Raw genomic sequence first — 15559 nt, 5'->3', positions numbered from 1 at the left:
ACACAATTCTAGAATGAAACATGCAACAAGTGATAGAAAATCTTAAACTACCACTTCTCCAGACTAAGGATTTGTTTCGGCCCAGACCCAACCAAGAGAATCCTTCTCAAAATTAAGGGCAAAAGCCTGAAGAGAGAGACACAGAATTTAAAGACACTTAGGCCCCAATAGGAACACCAGGGTTAAGGTCTAGTGTTTCTTACGGAGATCGGGGCTCTCTTACCTGAGCAAGAAAGAAAAGTTCCAAAACATAATGAAGCCTGCATTCCCTAGAAACTGAACCCCCCCACCCCAATCACTATCTATCTGATAGGTTTACAGCAATAAAAATATCACGTTCAAAACTATGTTATTGTCATGATGTTCTGGTATGCAACCGAATTCACTAGCTAATTACTAAAAAATAATTCAGTATGGCAATTTTTAATTTTAGGAATTGCTTATTACTAGAACTCGTCTATATTCTGGTGGGAATGCAAAATGGTATACAGCTGCTTAGGAAAATTGTGGCAGTTTCTAATACAGTTACACACACACACACATACTTCACTTATGACCCAACAATTCCAACCCTAGAAATTTACCAAATGAAATGAAAACTTAAATTCACCAAAACGAAAAACAAAAACAAAAACAAAAAACTGCACACGGGTGTTTGGGGCAGCTTTATTCCTAACTGCCAAAATCAGGAAACTTAACGCTTCGCACAGTGAATGGATAAACATGCTGAGGTACATCCACATGAGGGAATACTGACCAGCAGCAAAAAGAAATGACACAGGCTTCACCACGGATGAATCTCAAATACACCATACGAAGTGGAAGAAGCTAGCTTCAAAAGGCTACATACCACAGGCCATTCTGACAAAGTCAAAATTAAAGACACCAAGAAGAGACCAGGGATTGCTAGCGGCTGGGAGTGGGGAAAGGAGTTGACTACAAGTGGGGCAGCAGGAGGGAATATTTTGGGCTAATGGAATTGTTTTGTGCATCAATTATAGGGGCAGTGAATTTTAGTGTGCAAAAATTTAAGAACAGGAGAAACAGGGGTGCCTGGGTGGTTCAGTTGGTTAAATGGCCGACTCTAGATTTGGGCTCAGATAATGAGCTCAAGGTTTGTAAGAGGGAGCCCCACGTTAGGCTCTGCACTGACAGCGAGGAACCTGCTTGAAAGTCTGTTTCCTGGTGTTGCTACCCCTCCCCCCAACACGCACACTGGCTCTCTCTCTCTCTCTCAATAATAAATAAACATTTTATCAATTTTTTTAATGTTTATTTATTTTTGAGAGAGAGAGACAGAGTGCAAGAGGGGGAGGGGCAGAGAGAGAGACGGAGACACAGAATCTGAAGCAGGCTCCCGGCTCTTAGCTGTCACCACAGAGCCCGACGCAGGGCTCGAACCCATGAACCATGAGACCATGACCTGAACCGAAGTTGGACATTCAACGGACTGAGCCACCGAGGAGCCCCAATAAATAAACATTTTTAAAAAGAGAAAGAAAAAACTGTATCTAATATAAAAAATACCTTAGGAAAAAATCAGAATTAAGTGAAATGCTCAAAAAATTGAATATTTCCTTTAAGTTTTCCAAGTAGCCCATAAATGCATTTAATGTCAACTTCCACCATTTAAAAAAAAAAAGAAAGAAAAACCTTTCTATAAAGTATTTCTCTACTTTTAAGCCTGAGTAACAAAGTCAGATGCTTGTGTTTGTTGCTTTACTTAAAGGAGAACCAATGTATTTGTTAGAGATATCTCATACAACTCTGATGATTCAGACTAAAGTGGTTTGGAGTGAGCACGGTGCCTCTGGAGGCATTTAATCAAGGTTCTTCCATGTTAAATCTCCCTAATAAAAAAGGTAAAATGATCAATCCATTCATTCAACAAAAGAGCAATCACAAAAGGCCTATCATGTGCCAAAACAGGAAGTCAAATGGCACCCAAGACAATCACAATCCCTGCCGCATCACACAGCTTAAACAAATAATAATATAAAGATGATATGAACATGAGAAGTATAGTGCTTTCAGAGCACACAGCAAGGGTACATAAGTTCTGTAAGTTCTGTATCTCCCATTAGGATCTACACCTTAAAATGCCTACTATCTTGGTGAACTCAGAAACACAGCTAAAAGCGCATGCACCAGAGTGGTCACTACCCAATCACCCCTCGATGTTTAGGGAGGGAAAGCAGGCAAAGACCATGTCCACAGAATACCATCCAGCAGTGCAGTCATCACTCCCCTACAGTAAGGTCCTCTCCAGGGAACTACCAGATATGCACAGTTGTCACCTTCCCACCAGCAGGGAACTTTCCCTAATTCACAATACCATAATCATGAACTTCTCTTGTTGAGAAGTATTCTTTTCAAAGGTGCAGGGAGGGTGAAATAATAAAGAAAAGGAGAGAAAAGAAAAAAACTAGTAAAGATGCTGGGGGGCAAAAAGCCCGAGTTAAGTATATAGATTTTTGCAGTGAGGTCTTAAAAACAAATTAAGGAAGTTTAAGGAAACTAAAACAGAGGCATTACAACCACACCCCTGCTTCTTTCTGTTATGAAAAAGGAAGCCAAGATATGTAAAAAGAGGGCTGCCTGCAGGTGCTTTGGCATGAAGTTACCAGGCAGAGGTAAAATTACATAACCCCAAGGACTAAAAAGAGTGTGTGATGAATACTCAGCTATGCCAGTTACCAGAAACATTTTCCATCCCAAGCATCCTAATTACACAATGCTTCTGGGACCACACTGGGGCCCACAGGACCAAGGTTAATAACTCAGTGCCAAAAAAACAGAAAAGCTTCCAACAACGTTAAACAAACATGAATTAAAATAAAGTGCCTCTTGGTATGCATAGATTTATAAGAGGAGAAGAGCGAGAGAAATTTACTAGCAACTTACTGAAAGTCCATTTCAGAGGAATGAGATACTGAGTAGGTTCTATCAAGAAGCAAGAAGTGGAAACAAATTAATGCAGTTCCACAGGCCCTTTTCCAAAGTTCTTGCAGTCAAACGTGATTGGGAATTCTGAATTCTAGGGGCATCTGAAGGGTGATACATGTGTATGCACCATATATTCTGTGCAAAGGCCGGGATGATACAGGACAGAACATTATAATCAGACACTTAACTATTTCTGCACTGAAACCTACAAATTCATGAAAAAGAGACACAACAGTTCAAAACAAGTTTCATGGAAAAAAACACAATTTGTGCCAAACATACAAGAAAATATTTTTGGTTTTCAAAGCACTCTGGATGTTAGAATAGTTGATACGAAATTAAGGTCCCCTAGAATGGTAGCCATTACTCAATTACTAACTGTATATACAAAATGTTACTGGTAACCTCACTGTCATGTGCTGGTTTTCTTGTGGAATTTTGGTGAACACAAAATAATTCTACAAGTCTTCTTCAGGTTCACACAGAACATGTCCTATATACTCTATCCACTCCTAATTTTTTTTTTTTTTTTGAAAGAGAAAAGGTGGGGAGGAGCAGAGAGAGATGATAACAGAGGATCTGAAGTGGGCTCCATGTTGACAGCAGAAAGCCCGATGCAGGGCTCAAACTCACAAACTATGAGATTATGACCTGAGCTGAAGTCACATGCTTAAGCGACTGAGCCACCCAGGCACCCCCACTCTTAAATTTCTTTATCACAAATTCTCCTACTAGAGCAGTTTACAAAATATCTAACCCTTAAATTTACAGAGGAACTGCTAAATCCAATTTTGCCACCACGAAAGCCATGTTCTTTGAATGGAATTTAACATAATGAATTCATTATAAAACGGCTTGTTCTCATTTTGCCACAAAAGGCTATAACTGGTAAAGGGGTCTGTGACCTAGGAAGCTGCAGCAAATGAGTCACAAAAAAGGACCCTGATATGTCATAAATGACAAGATACAATAACCAGAAAACCCTATCATCATAGTGCATTTATATGTACATAGTTACGGACTATATACAATACAGACAACATACTATATACACAATATACTGTTACTGAAGTAAACTGTTTCCACTTGGGGGAACACACATATTCCTCATCAACAAGGGTATGAAAGAGAGTAAAGCAGTAGAAGTGCAGCTACACTAAACTATTAAGACCTCTTCCATCCTGATGCCCCAGGAAAAATACAACTCAATGATATTATAAATATATGCTAAAACTAACACATCTTTGATGAGCAACAGTTCTTGCCTTCTTATACTTTACATAACTTTAAAAATTAGACTGTTTTTCTCACTTAGGTTTCTTAACATTTTCAGGGGCATCTGAGATGATGCCTTAAATTATTCTTGATAAATCTCCCTTTAACAAATTTTCCAAAATTTAAAAATCCTCTAATTTTGCTGCTGGACTTAGCAACAATTGCTAATAAGCAATGAATACAATGGCATCCCTAAGGATTCTGGGTATGAAACTATAAAGAGAAGTTGCTATTAACCTGGTCCTCTTGCAAATGTTGTCTGTGCATTTCTTGTCTCACTTTCACACCCCTATCCCAATTAAAAAGGGAACTTGAAATTTAAGAGCTAAGAGATATGTATAAAGACAAGGAGAAAGCAGTCATTTTCAAACCCTGCAGCACACTGGAATCACCTGTAGTAACCTAAAATGTAACTATGTCCTGGCCCCACTCCCCAGATTCAGATATCAATTAGCAGGGAGAAAAGCCCAGTATCTACCATTTTAAGGTTCCCAGAAAATGTTAATGTGAAGTCAGGGCTGAGAGCCACTGGTATACACTGCCTCTTCCACAAATGCTTTCTCTTATTTTTAAAAAAAATTTTTATAATGTTTATTTTTGAGAGAGAGAGAGACAGCATAGGTGGGGGAAGGGCAGAGAGCGAGGGAGACACAGAATCCGAAGCAGGGTCCAGGCTCTGAGCTGTCAGCCCAGAGCCCAAAACGGGGCTCAGGAGCTGTGAGATCATGACCTGAGCAGAAATCGGATGCTTAACCAACTTGAGCCACCCAGGCTCACCTCTCTTATTTTTAACTCAGTGGTAATACTCCCTACAGCAAAGGCTGCAAGCATTATCTTTAAAACTATCCATTTTTCTTCTCATTTCCTCGGTCACAGAAAAAAAAAAAAATTACTGATTTTCAATTGGAAAATTTTAAACAAATGCATATAGTAAAATTCACTTCGACTTATCTCATATTGTCATTCCCAACAATCAGGATTTTAGTTTTCAGTCAGTCCATTAGTAGCTGGTAACTGGAATGTGTATAAATAGCATAGCATACAATATACATACATACAGTACACATGTCAGTTACCAACCTTAACAGATTATCAGAAAATAAATCAAAATCAAAGGAATGATTTCGAAGAGCTGATCACATTTTGATATTTCATTAAGTACAAATATTTTCAGAACCCCAATGTATAATGGAATATGAGCCACAATATGCCCTGACACTCACGTGAAAGAAGAACCCAGTAAATAATCTACCATTTTTAAATGAATATTGCTATTACAAGATTCCACATCTGTAAGATGTATATTTTCGATTCATATTGTTTTCATATCTCTAGAATAAAAGCACATAAAATAATATTAAAATCGTATTAAAAAATCTTATAAAAATCTGCATCTACAAACACCAGTATTTAAAAATGTCGCCAACAACTGACATGTACTACTTCCACCTCCAAAACAATACTAATTAACGTCTGCTCTTCAAATGAGGATTTTGCTAAAAGCTCTTGTAGGCATGTATTTGCACACCATAAAACTAGTGGAATACCAGGAATTTTCTCTCTTCTCAGCCTATGACATTACCTGCTATATTTGCCTACCATTTGAAAATATTCATTGCTAGACTATAAGTATTTCACAAAAATAGAAAACAAACATGACATAGACTGGCTATATGGGGAAAAAAACATTTTCACTTCCCTTTTTACTAAAGGAAACTGTGACTTCAACTCTGACTCTAATACAACATACTCTAAATCAATGCCAAGTATACCACCTGAAATTTAAACAAGCTAAAAAAATAGGTAACACAATTAATAATTACAAAATATTCAGAAGTCTGCTTTTATACTATTCACTTGCATCACAAAAGGTATTACGTGGCCAAATTCAACTTATAATTTTAAGGTAAAAAATTTGAATAAGTACAATTCTAAAAGCAAAGTATCAGTACATTCCAGGCACACTTCATTCAAGATAACATACAATAAAAGCAAAATCATATGTTAAAATCTAAGTTGGTGGAAAACATCCTACCCCAGGATTCTATTTTTTTCCTCCTCCTCAAAAAAAAAAATTACTATTTTTCCTGATGGCAAAAATAATGCCATCTGCTATAATATATAGCAGAAATATCCAAAAATATATATAGCAGAAAATCCAAACAATACAGAGACACATAAAGAGTATAAAAATTAAAATCACCCTAAATGTAACTATTCATAAATAACTGCCATTAACATAAATATCCTTGCAGAGAATGTATGGATTTACTCTGTATATTCACAACTGCAACAATTACAATGACCAGAATTACAACGGTCAAAATCCTTCATATATACATACACATATCTCAATATACATGTACAATACACACACACACACTCTATATATATTACAGAAACAGAAACCTTTAAGATAACAACTTTCTTGAACTTAAAAATATATAAGTTATTCTACTTCTGCATTTTTATTTAAGCAGGCCAGTTTGGAGGTTACCTTGTGTGTGTGTGTGTGTGTGTGTGTGTGTGTGTGTGTGTGTCTGTGTGTGCCTGTGTGTGTGTGTGTCTGTGTTGCTGTGCTTCAGGGAAGATTTAAAAATCTCTGTTTGCTTTATTTAAAAAAAAATCCTCTAGCTAAAATTTTCCAAAGCCTGGAAACATATATTTGTACTAACAGCAGCTGGCTGACTGCTTTCCAGAACTAGCCCATGGTCCCAAACAAAACTGCAAAGCAGACAAATGTTTTCATGGCGTCCCACCTCTTGGGTCAGAAAGAACACCTCACCAGCAAGTAGCATAGAAGAGTCCACCCACCAGGCATGTGACTTGAGCATTTCACTCAAACCGTCCCAGGATTCATTACATTTCAATTCCAAAATTCTGTGATTTGCCCCTGCCTCCCCATCCTCCCCATGCCCCCACCAATTTTTTTTTTTTTTTTTTTTTTTTTTCGTTTCTCAAGATGGGTAAAAACTATCCTTTCCTCCTATCTTACTATGATTCCATGATTCAAGTCGAACCCTTCCTCTGACTGATAAACTCCCATTTCCCCAAGGTACCTACTGTCCTCTAGGTGTGACTAAAGAAATGCGATGAGATCAAAAGCCTGGGCAATGTGCAATTTTTGGAGAGGAGAGAGGGCAGCGACTCAGAAAAAAAATTTCTAAATAAGTTCACAGGTACAAATTTTAATTTAAAGTTATAATAATTTTATGAGTTCCAGGGAAAAAAGGTACAATGTTACAACTTAGATAACTGATTTTATTGACTCAAAGTTAGTCAATATGAAAACTAACAGTATTTTAGCTCCTAAAATATTCATACCTGAGCATATTTAAGATAGCAACATAGAAGCAGCTCTCTAATCTTTCATCCGTTACATTTGTACAACCCTTTAAAGTTCAAAGTGCATTTATATGCATTATTTATTTTCATTCTCAAAACAAGTAGATGCAGTGGTCACTATTGATTGCCTCTTTAACAGATCCATTTGCTTCCATGTTCTTCTTTCCCACAACTTTTAAAAATATCCACCCTTTGGAGCACCTGGGTGGCTTAGGCGGTTAAGCGTCCAACTTCAGCTCAGATCATGATCTCACAGTTTGTTAGTTTGAGCCCCACGTTGAGCTCTGTGCTGACAGCTCAGAGCCTGGAGCCTGCTTCAGATTCTGTGTCTCTTTCTCTCTGCCCCTCCCCGGCCCGCTCGTGCGCGCGCGCTCTCTCTCTCTCTCTCTCTCTCTCAAAAATAAACATAAAAAGAAAATTAAAAAATATATAAACATCCGCCCCTCACCATGTAACTCAGGAAAATGTGACCCCATTCCCTATGGCAGGGGATATATCCTGATTAACAGAAGCCAGCCACGATAACCCCATTCCCTTTGTCATGACTGGCGAGGAAGTACACATGACCTAATTCTGGTCAATAAAACATGAAAGGAAAAGTATGCTGGTGAGCTTGTGCAAAACATTTCCTGGCCAATGCATGTCTAGATGTGATCTTGCTACCACCCTGAGGATGAATCCAACACAAAGAGAAGAGCAGAGCCAAAAAAATCACTGAGAGGCAGACCAAAGCTCTGAAAAACTCCTACCTCAGTATTTCAATGTTCCATATCAGAAACTACCTACTGCAATTCAGGCAGTATAATGAGGCAACACCAAGATAAACAGTCTACCCCATTTGTCTTTTCCTCCCCAACCTGGACCTCCTTTCTTATACCTAAAAGTTTTCCTTTTTACTTGAGCTGAGCTAGACAAGACAGGAGGACAGCTATTCTAAGCTGCTAGGCCAGCCAGCATGCTTTGTACCAAGCTCAAGGGCTCCTGCTACACCTCAAGGGTATGGCATTTCCTCTTCCAAGGGACAACTTCCTCTACCAATTCACTCCAGCAGTCCCTACACAGGCTGAGCAGATGTTGGGATTCTAAGAAGGCTCCTCTCTACATAAAAACAGAAAGGAAGAATACGAAATCAGATCAGGGACCATATAGGGAAATATGAGAGAACTGCAGCTTGATCACCTGACTACATAATTAAACAATTTACCCTGAGGTCTGAATGAATACAGCCAGGAATACAAGAATTTCTTTCTTTTTTATAAGAGGATGCTATTAAATCAATCTCTAAGAGAGAGCATAAGCTAGATGATATAATAGAAGCAGATACCCTCCTTAATGTATTAACCAAGAGCTCCTAAAAAGGGGATCATAAAAAATCTACATCTTAAACATTTTATGGCAAATAAAATATAAAAATGTACATTCCCAAGACAATCTTTTAATAGAAGGCCAAGGCCTTTCCTTCAAGTATGGATGGATGTACAGACTGCAGTTCTATTTTGTCTTTCTTGAGAAAACCACACCTACTATAAATGTGATTTCCAGTTTCTGTTTCGTAAACATAGAAAGACATCTCACAAAGCTTAAAAGCAATCTTGTTATAGAATTTTTTTGAGATTTTTAGGGTTTTTTCCCCTAATTGTTTAAAAAGTTCTTACCCACACCTACATTCTCCTATAACTTTTGCCTCCAAAGTTCACTGAACAATGTTTCATCAAACTACGTAATTAAGACATCAAGTAAAACTGCCATCAACAACTTGTTGGGTGCAAACACAAAAAATTCTTGGTAAGTATAAAATAACTAGTGGGATTAAAAGTTCAAAAACAGGGGTGCCTGTGTGGCTTAGTCAGTTAAGCATCCAACTTTGACTCAGGTCAGGATCTCATGGTTCATGGGTTCAAGCCCTGTGTCGGACTCTGTGCTGACAGCAAGGAGCCTGGAGCCTGCTTTGAATTATGTGTCTCCTTCATTCTCTGCCCCTCCAACGCATGCACTCTGTCTGTCTGTCTGTCTCTCTCAAAAAATAAACATTAAAATTTTTTTTTTAAAAAAGGAAAGGAAGCAAAGTTCATAAGCAAACTAAAGAGGGGCACCTGGGTGGCTCAGTTGGTAGAGCATTCGGCTCTTGGTCTGGCTCAGGACATGATCTCATGGTTCATGGGATCAAGCCCTGCATCAGGCCTCTGCACTGACAGCATGGAGCCTGCTTGGGATTCATTTTCTCTCTCTCTCACTCTCTCTCTCTGGTCCTCCCCTTCTTCCACTCACACCCTCTCTCTGTCAAAATAATAAAACATTAAAAACATATTAAAAAAGGGGCACCTAGGTGGCTCAGTTGGTTAAGCAGCCAACTTCAGCTCAGGTCAGGATCTCACAGTTCATGAGTTCGAGCCCCGCATCCAGCTCTGTGCTGACAGCTCAGAGCCTGGAACCTGTTTCAAATTCTATGTCTCCCTCTCTCCACCCCTCCCCCACTCACACCCTGCCCCTCTCTCTCTCTTTCAAAAATAAACATTAAGAAAAATGTTTTTAATATTAACAAAAAACACTAGAGCCTAGTCTACTGCCATTCGATGTAGCATGGGCATCAAGCAGTAAATGAATGAATTCTTCTGAGTGGGTTTGAACAGGTAGGGTTAAGAGAGTCTCCTGCAATAGTAGGCTGTTCCCCAGAGTCTCTGCCTATTCTAGCCATCAATCAACCTTCTAACAACTCATCTGTATCTTAAGAAAAAGGCTATTCTGAGATTTTACTTAATTCCAGGGAAAGCTGTAAAAACAAATGTGGATGTGATTTAGGCATATGTGGACATGACTTAGCTATGGATTTCCACGAAATTAAGTTATAACTGTATGATACATCTATCATTAGTAAAGGAAATGACCAAAGTGTGTGTCTTTTCTACCAAATACATACCCACTTCAAGATCATTGTCAAGAATTCTTTTCTCATTAAAAAAAAGATGGGCAGGGACTGGCAGGAGAGAATATAACCAGTCACTTACTATAGTTTAAGGACAAATCACCACACACCTTCTTGGGCTCCCCTTATAGGAGGAAACCCAAACATTTATGGTTTCTAAATCCCAGCTTTGAGCAAGGAGCTAGAAAAAACATGCCTAATAGCAGGCTCCAAAGTGTCTGCAAAACTTATCTGTCCTCACATCTCTCTCTCATTCCTTATTTTCTGAGTAATACAGAGCCTTTCCAAACTCACTTCACATTAATGGATAATACACACTTGATTCTACACATTAATAATCCCAAATACAGTTCTGTCCTAGAGACTGTCACTAAAGTATACTCTGAAGTAGCTTTTGTCGGCAGAACCATTCTGTCTGTTCCTATAGAATCTCTATAATTAGAGAACTACAGACACCTCAAAAACTGCCATTTCCAAAAAAGAAGTTACATTTTGAAGAACTGACACCCAGAAATACACTAACAACACCAATCAATACCACTAAGCACCAACCACTCGAGAAAACACAAAGAGGATGGAAAATTATAAAAACAACAGATCGGTGAGTTTAAGACTCTGAAGTCAGAAAAAGAAAATGGTTTAAATATGCACTCTGCTAGATCTTCAAAAGGTTGCCTAAACTCTGGATGACCATTTCCTAATGTCAAAAACAAGGGTTATACACCATCTAACAAATAGAGTTGTCTTAAAAGTATGATCTATACACTCCCTCTACAAAGTAGGCACTTAATAAATTTTAACAGGTATTAGTGTTGTCACTGGAACGTTCAAGACAATACAGATTCATTTATAATGTTAATCCTTTTTGGAAACCTAGAGGGCAATAGTTAGTAAAACCCATCAAACAATTTTCCTTGTGAGTATACATAGACTTAAATACTGTTACCGTGAGGGTAATATTTTTTGAAGCACTTCTTTGATAGGGATAAATTTAGGGGTTAAATTATTTTAGGGCCATTTAATATTTAAGATAACTAAAAACCTTATACATATTACCCAGAACTGTGGACATTTCCCATTTTATCATTCCACTGTTATGGTCAATTCTCTTTGTACACAGATTCCTTACATTTCAGTTTACTCATAATGAATCTCACTACGAATGTATTAACAATAATCTAACTCTCCAATGACCTGTTTTGCTATGTTGTTTGATATTTCAGCATTCCCAAGGGGTACCTGGGTGGCTCAATCAGTCAGGCGCCCGACTTCAGCTCAGGTCATGATCTCATGGTTCACGGGTTCGAGTCCAGCGTTGGGCTTTGGGCCAACAGCTCAGAGCCTGGAGCCTGCTTTGGATTCTGTCTCTCCCTCTCTCTCTGCCCTCCCACACTCACTCTTGCACTCTCTCTCCCTCTTTCTCGCTCTCTCTCTCTCTCAAAAATAAACACTTAAAAAATTTAATACTTCAGCATTCCCTCTATAGTCTGATACATCCTTTTGGGAAACCCTCTGAAATTTAAACAACCACTTGTTCCATTCTGAAAATCTGTGAATCTATAAACTACACTAGAATAATAGTCTATTGCCAGTATGCAGGGGATTACAGAGGGGATAGAGAAATAAACAGAGAGCTTCCCATTTCTTCCAAAGGCACATTTTTCACAGCCTGGATTCATTTCATATAAAACCAATTACCAGATTACCAGACACACCCATATTCAAGTTCAAGTAAAGAAACAGGACAAAGCCAGGTATGAAGTGTTTTAGATTACATACTTTTCTGCTTTCCTCCCATCAGCAGGAATGGTAACAACTTGATTATCCTGTTATAGTTTGTTTCCTTCAACTTACCATCCTTATTTGCCGACCTACTTCCTCTAAGCATAAAATCTGTACATTTGGACCTTTATATCTCAAACTGACTCATTTTTAAATACAAGGCATTCTGGACTTCCATGGCCTGATATCCACCTATTTTCACAGCTTCCTCTCCCACACAGACCTCGTGGCACAGGAGCCTCATGTCCAGACCAACAGGCCCTATAATACCCAACCACACACACATACACGAAGCCCCCGTTTTGTCCCTTAACATATTTTAATGCCCAAATGGAGTGTTAGCAGCTCTAAAGTCATTCATAATTCCTCACTCAAAAATTAGTATCTCTTTGTCTCTCATACACACACACACACACACACACACACACACCATGCTTCCATGCACCTCTAATAAATCCCACAGGTGTCCTGTGTTGCAATTATCTCTGCATGTCCGAGTCTCCCTTTAAGACAGCTCCAGGGTCTGACTCATCTTCATAGTCTACCCACTCTTCCATTCTAACCACAGAGTAAAGGTCCTTTGTACATGGTTAAGGTCCAGGTTGAACTACACTATTCCTTGATTTTAATCCCAGGCATTTTAGTTGAAGGAATAAATGAACAGCCTGTGTTGAAGATTTTTTTAATGGTTACCGCTTGGAAATCTAACAATGAAAATGTCAATAATTACATAATACATTAATTTTTGCATTGATGAATAGCAGAGGAGGGCAAAGAGCACAATAAATCATCCCTGAAGACGATCATTTTCTAAGATCCCCTCCCCTGAAATGTCTCATATATATATCAACATTAAAATTAACCTTTCTGTCCCCATTCTAATAAAAACTAATACCTGATGCATTTCCAGAAATGCAAGCTCCCTGTAAGCAAATGAGTCTGTACACTTCAGAGAATCTATGCCAATGCAGTTTATTTGGTATCTTTCTTTCAATGCCCATAAATACAATTTTCACTTTATGTCCAACTATAAAAGCTAATATATACAAAATACAGAACACGGTTGGATCAAAGTTTGGGAATAGTTATGAAATACACTAAGCACATCTCTCCACCCCACCCCCCCCAAAAAGTTATTAAGAATGTCACAAACTGTAACTGATTTTTGGTGGAAAACGTTTTCTTAAACGGGCCTCATAATCTTTCTAATCCTGCCTTATTCTTACAATGTGCGTTTTCTTCCACTCTCTATTTACAGGGAAAGCAAATATTCCTCACAAATACATACAAGGCTTTAAAAAGTAGATATTTTCCATTTTAAAAAGTATCCTAAGTATTCCTTAGATGGAGCTCAACATCTTCTCCTCTCTGGGGGCAAATGTCATTCACAAGAAGCAACTGCACAGGAAATAAATACTGACTTATTTTCTTCACTTACTAAAAATCAGTAGGTTTCTACTTTTCCAATTAAAGTCGACGTTCTAAAACAAAAGGTTAAAAAGGGGTCACTTACTGGCCAGCCTGGGTCCTCACTACAACAGTTACAACTAATTCGTACAGTGTAGCAACAGTAGCCATCTCCCACGCAGACTCTCCCTGGCTCTCTCCCACCCATTAACTTTTCCTCCTTCCCTGGGGGAAGTGGAAGGATCCTAACACAGGCCTAACTGCCCTCACCCCACGAGCACACACACATCTCCATCAACACCACCACCCCCCCGCCCAGAAAAGAAATGTGGGAGCTGTGGACGCTTCCGTGTGTCACTTCCCCTGCATGTGGGATAAACAAACAAACCAGCACGGTAACAGCAGCCAGCAGAGAAATTTTGTTACCCCCCACATATGCCTCGGTTAAGTTTTGAGCTAAGTCGAAAGCTCTATGAAATAGGTAAACCCCGGACCCCCCCCCCCCAGCCCCCAACAAACACGCCAGCGGGAAGTTTACCCCTGGAATGAATGCTGGCCCCTGACACCTCCTTCCAGCAGCCCGATGCCTCCCGCCCGGCCGCCCTCCCGAACCCCCCACTCCGAAGGTAATTGTCTTGGACACAATCGGGAGCGCTGGGGCTGCGCTCGCGACCTCAAAACCCCTCCCCGAGGAAGCCCCCGCCTCCTCCCGGCTCGCCCACCTCCCCCGCGTCCCCACTCGCGCCGCACCGCTCGGCAACTTCTGCACCCGCCCGGCCCGCCGCCCGCGGCCCCCTCCCCGCGCGCCCAGCCCTCCGCGCCCTCACCCTCGGCCGCGGCCCCTCCCGCCCACCCTCCGCCCGCCGAGATCCTCGCCCACCCCTGCTCCGCGGCCCCCGCCCGCGGCGCCGCCCCCGCCGCACCCCCAGCCCTCCCGGCCCGGGACCCCAGCCCACCCAACCCCACCCGGGAAGGAGGGAGCCGCGGCCGCGCCGAGGCTGCCGCCGGGCCGGGGCCGGCCGGCCGTGCGCCACCGCGGAGGGGGCTTTACCTCAGAGGCGCGGCCGCGAGCTCGCGGGGTCGGTCCCGGGCGCGGGCGGCGCCCCCTGCTCCGTCAGTCAGCGGCGGCGGGGGCAGCGGCGGCGGCACATCACACCCGCCGGCGACCGGAGGAGGAAAGCGAGCCACGCAGGGAGGGAGCGAGCGAGGTAGGGGGGGAAGGAACGAGCGAGGGAGGGAACGCAGCTCGGCTCGGACTCGGTCCCCGCACTACTGCCGGTGCCTCCTACCGCCGCCTCTGGCCGGAGAGTCGCCGCCCGGGTCGCTGCTGTCGCCACCGATGCAGCCGGGAATGAATGCACAGCGGCGCCTCGGTTATCCGGAGGTCAAACATCCTTCTGCCTCGGGCATCCGGATCGGCGCCGGACCCGGAAGTGAACACATGGAAAAAAAATAAAAAAAGGAAAGCGTCTCTCTAGCGGCGGTGGCCCCCAAGCTCCCGCATCAGCGAAAAGAGCCGAGTAGAGCCGAAGATTACACCGGCCTGTTCGGATTGGCCGGCTCGCCGACCGGAAGAACGGCAGCACGTTCATTGGCTGGCAAGGCGTATAAAAGCCAAGCCACTCCTCCATTCCCCCACCTCCGCACGAGCGGTGCGTGAGGGGGAATGTGGAGTAGTAGTGGATACGGGTACGTTTCCCTGGGCGAGGCCAGGGGAGGAGAGGCTTGACGAGGTCTCTGGGGAGAACTGGGAGAAAAAGGCTCCCGTGATTAAGGAGAGCTGCTAAAAATTCCGCGGCTTGGGTGAGCAAAGAGCCTAAGGGCGCCATTGTGCCAAGTCGGGTTGGTGAGGCTTTGCGGGGCACAGCCCTCCAGGTGCAG

General features: G+C 41.5%; 1 protein-coding gene across 7 annotated transcripts in view; it reads right to left on the bottom strand.

Annotated features, from left to right (window-relative positions):
* The window catches only part of CSNK1G3 (casein kinase 1 gamma 3), a 105890-nt gene extending 90715 nt beyond the window's left edge, over positions 1 to 15175 (bottom strand). The window contains exon 1 of one of the 7 annotated variants that reach the window (XM_032592728.1): positions 14968 to 15175. The gene's annotated coding sequence lies outside the window, so the exon portion shown is untranslated. Of the gene's footprint in view, positions 1 to 14729 lie in introns of all 7 variants that reach the window. The other 6 variants (XM_030317156.1, XM_030317157.1, XM_030317158.1 and 3 more) reach the window with 6 other exon arrangements.
* Between the last annotated feature and the right edge of the window lie 384 nt (positions 15176 to 15559).

The sequence above is a fragment of the Lynx canadensis genome, chromosome A1, assembly GCF_007474595.2.
Source record: "Lynx canadensis isolate LIC74 chromosome A1, mLynCan4.pri.v2, whole genome shotgun sequence".
NCBI classification, from domain to species: Eukaryota; Metazoa; Chordata; class Mammalia; order Carnivora; family Felidae; genus Lynx; species Lynx canadensis.
The sequence above is the reverse complement of the archived record's forward strand: the minus strand, read 5'-3'. Positions and strand labels throughout refer to the sequence as shown.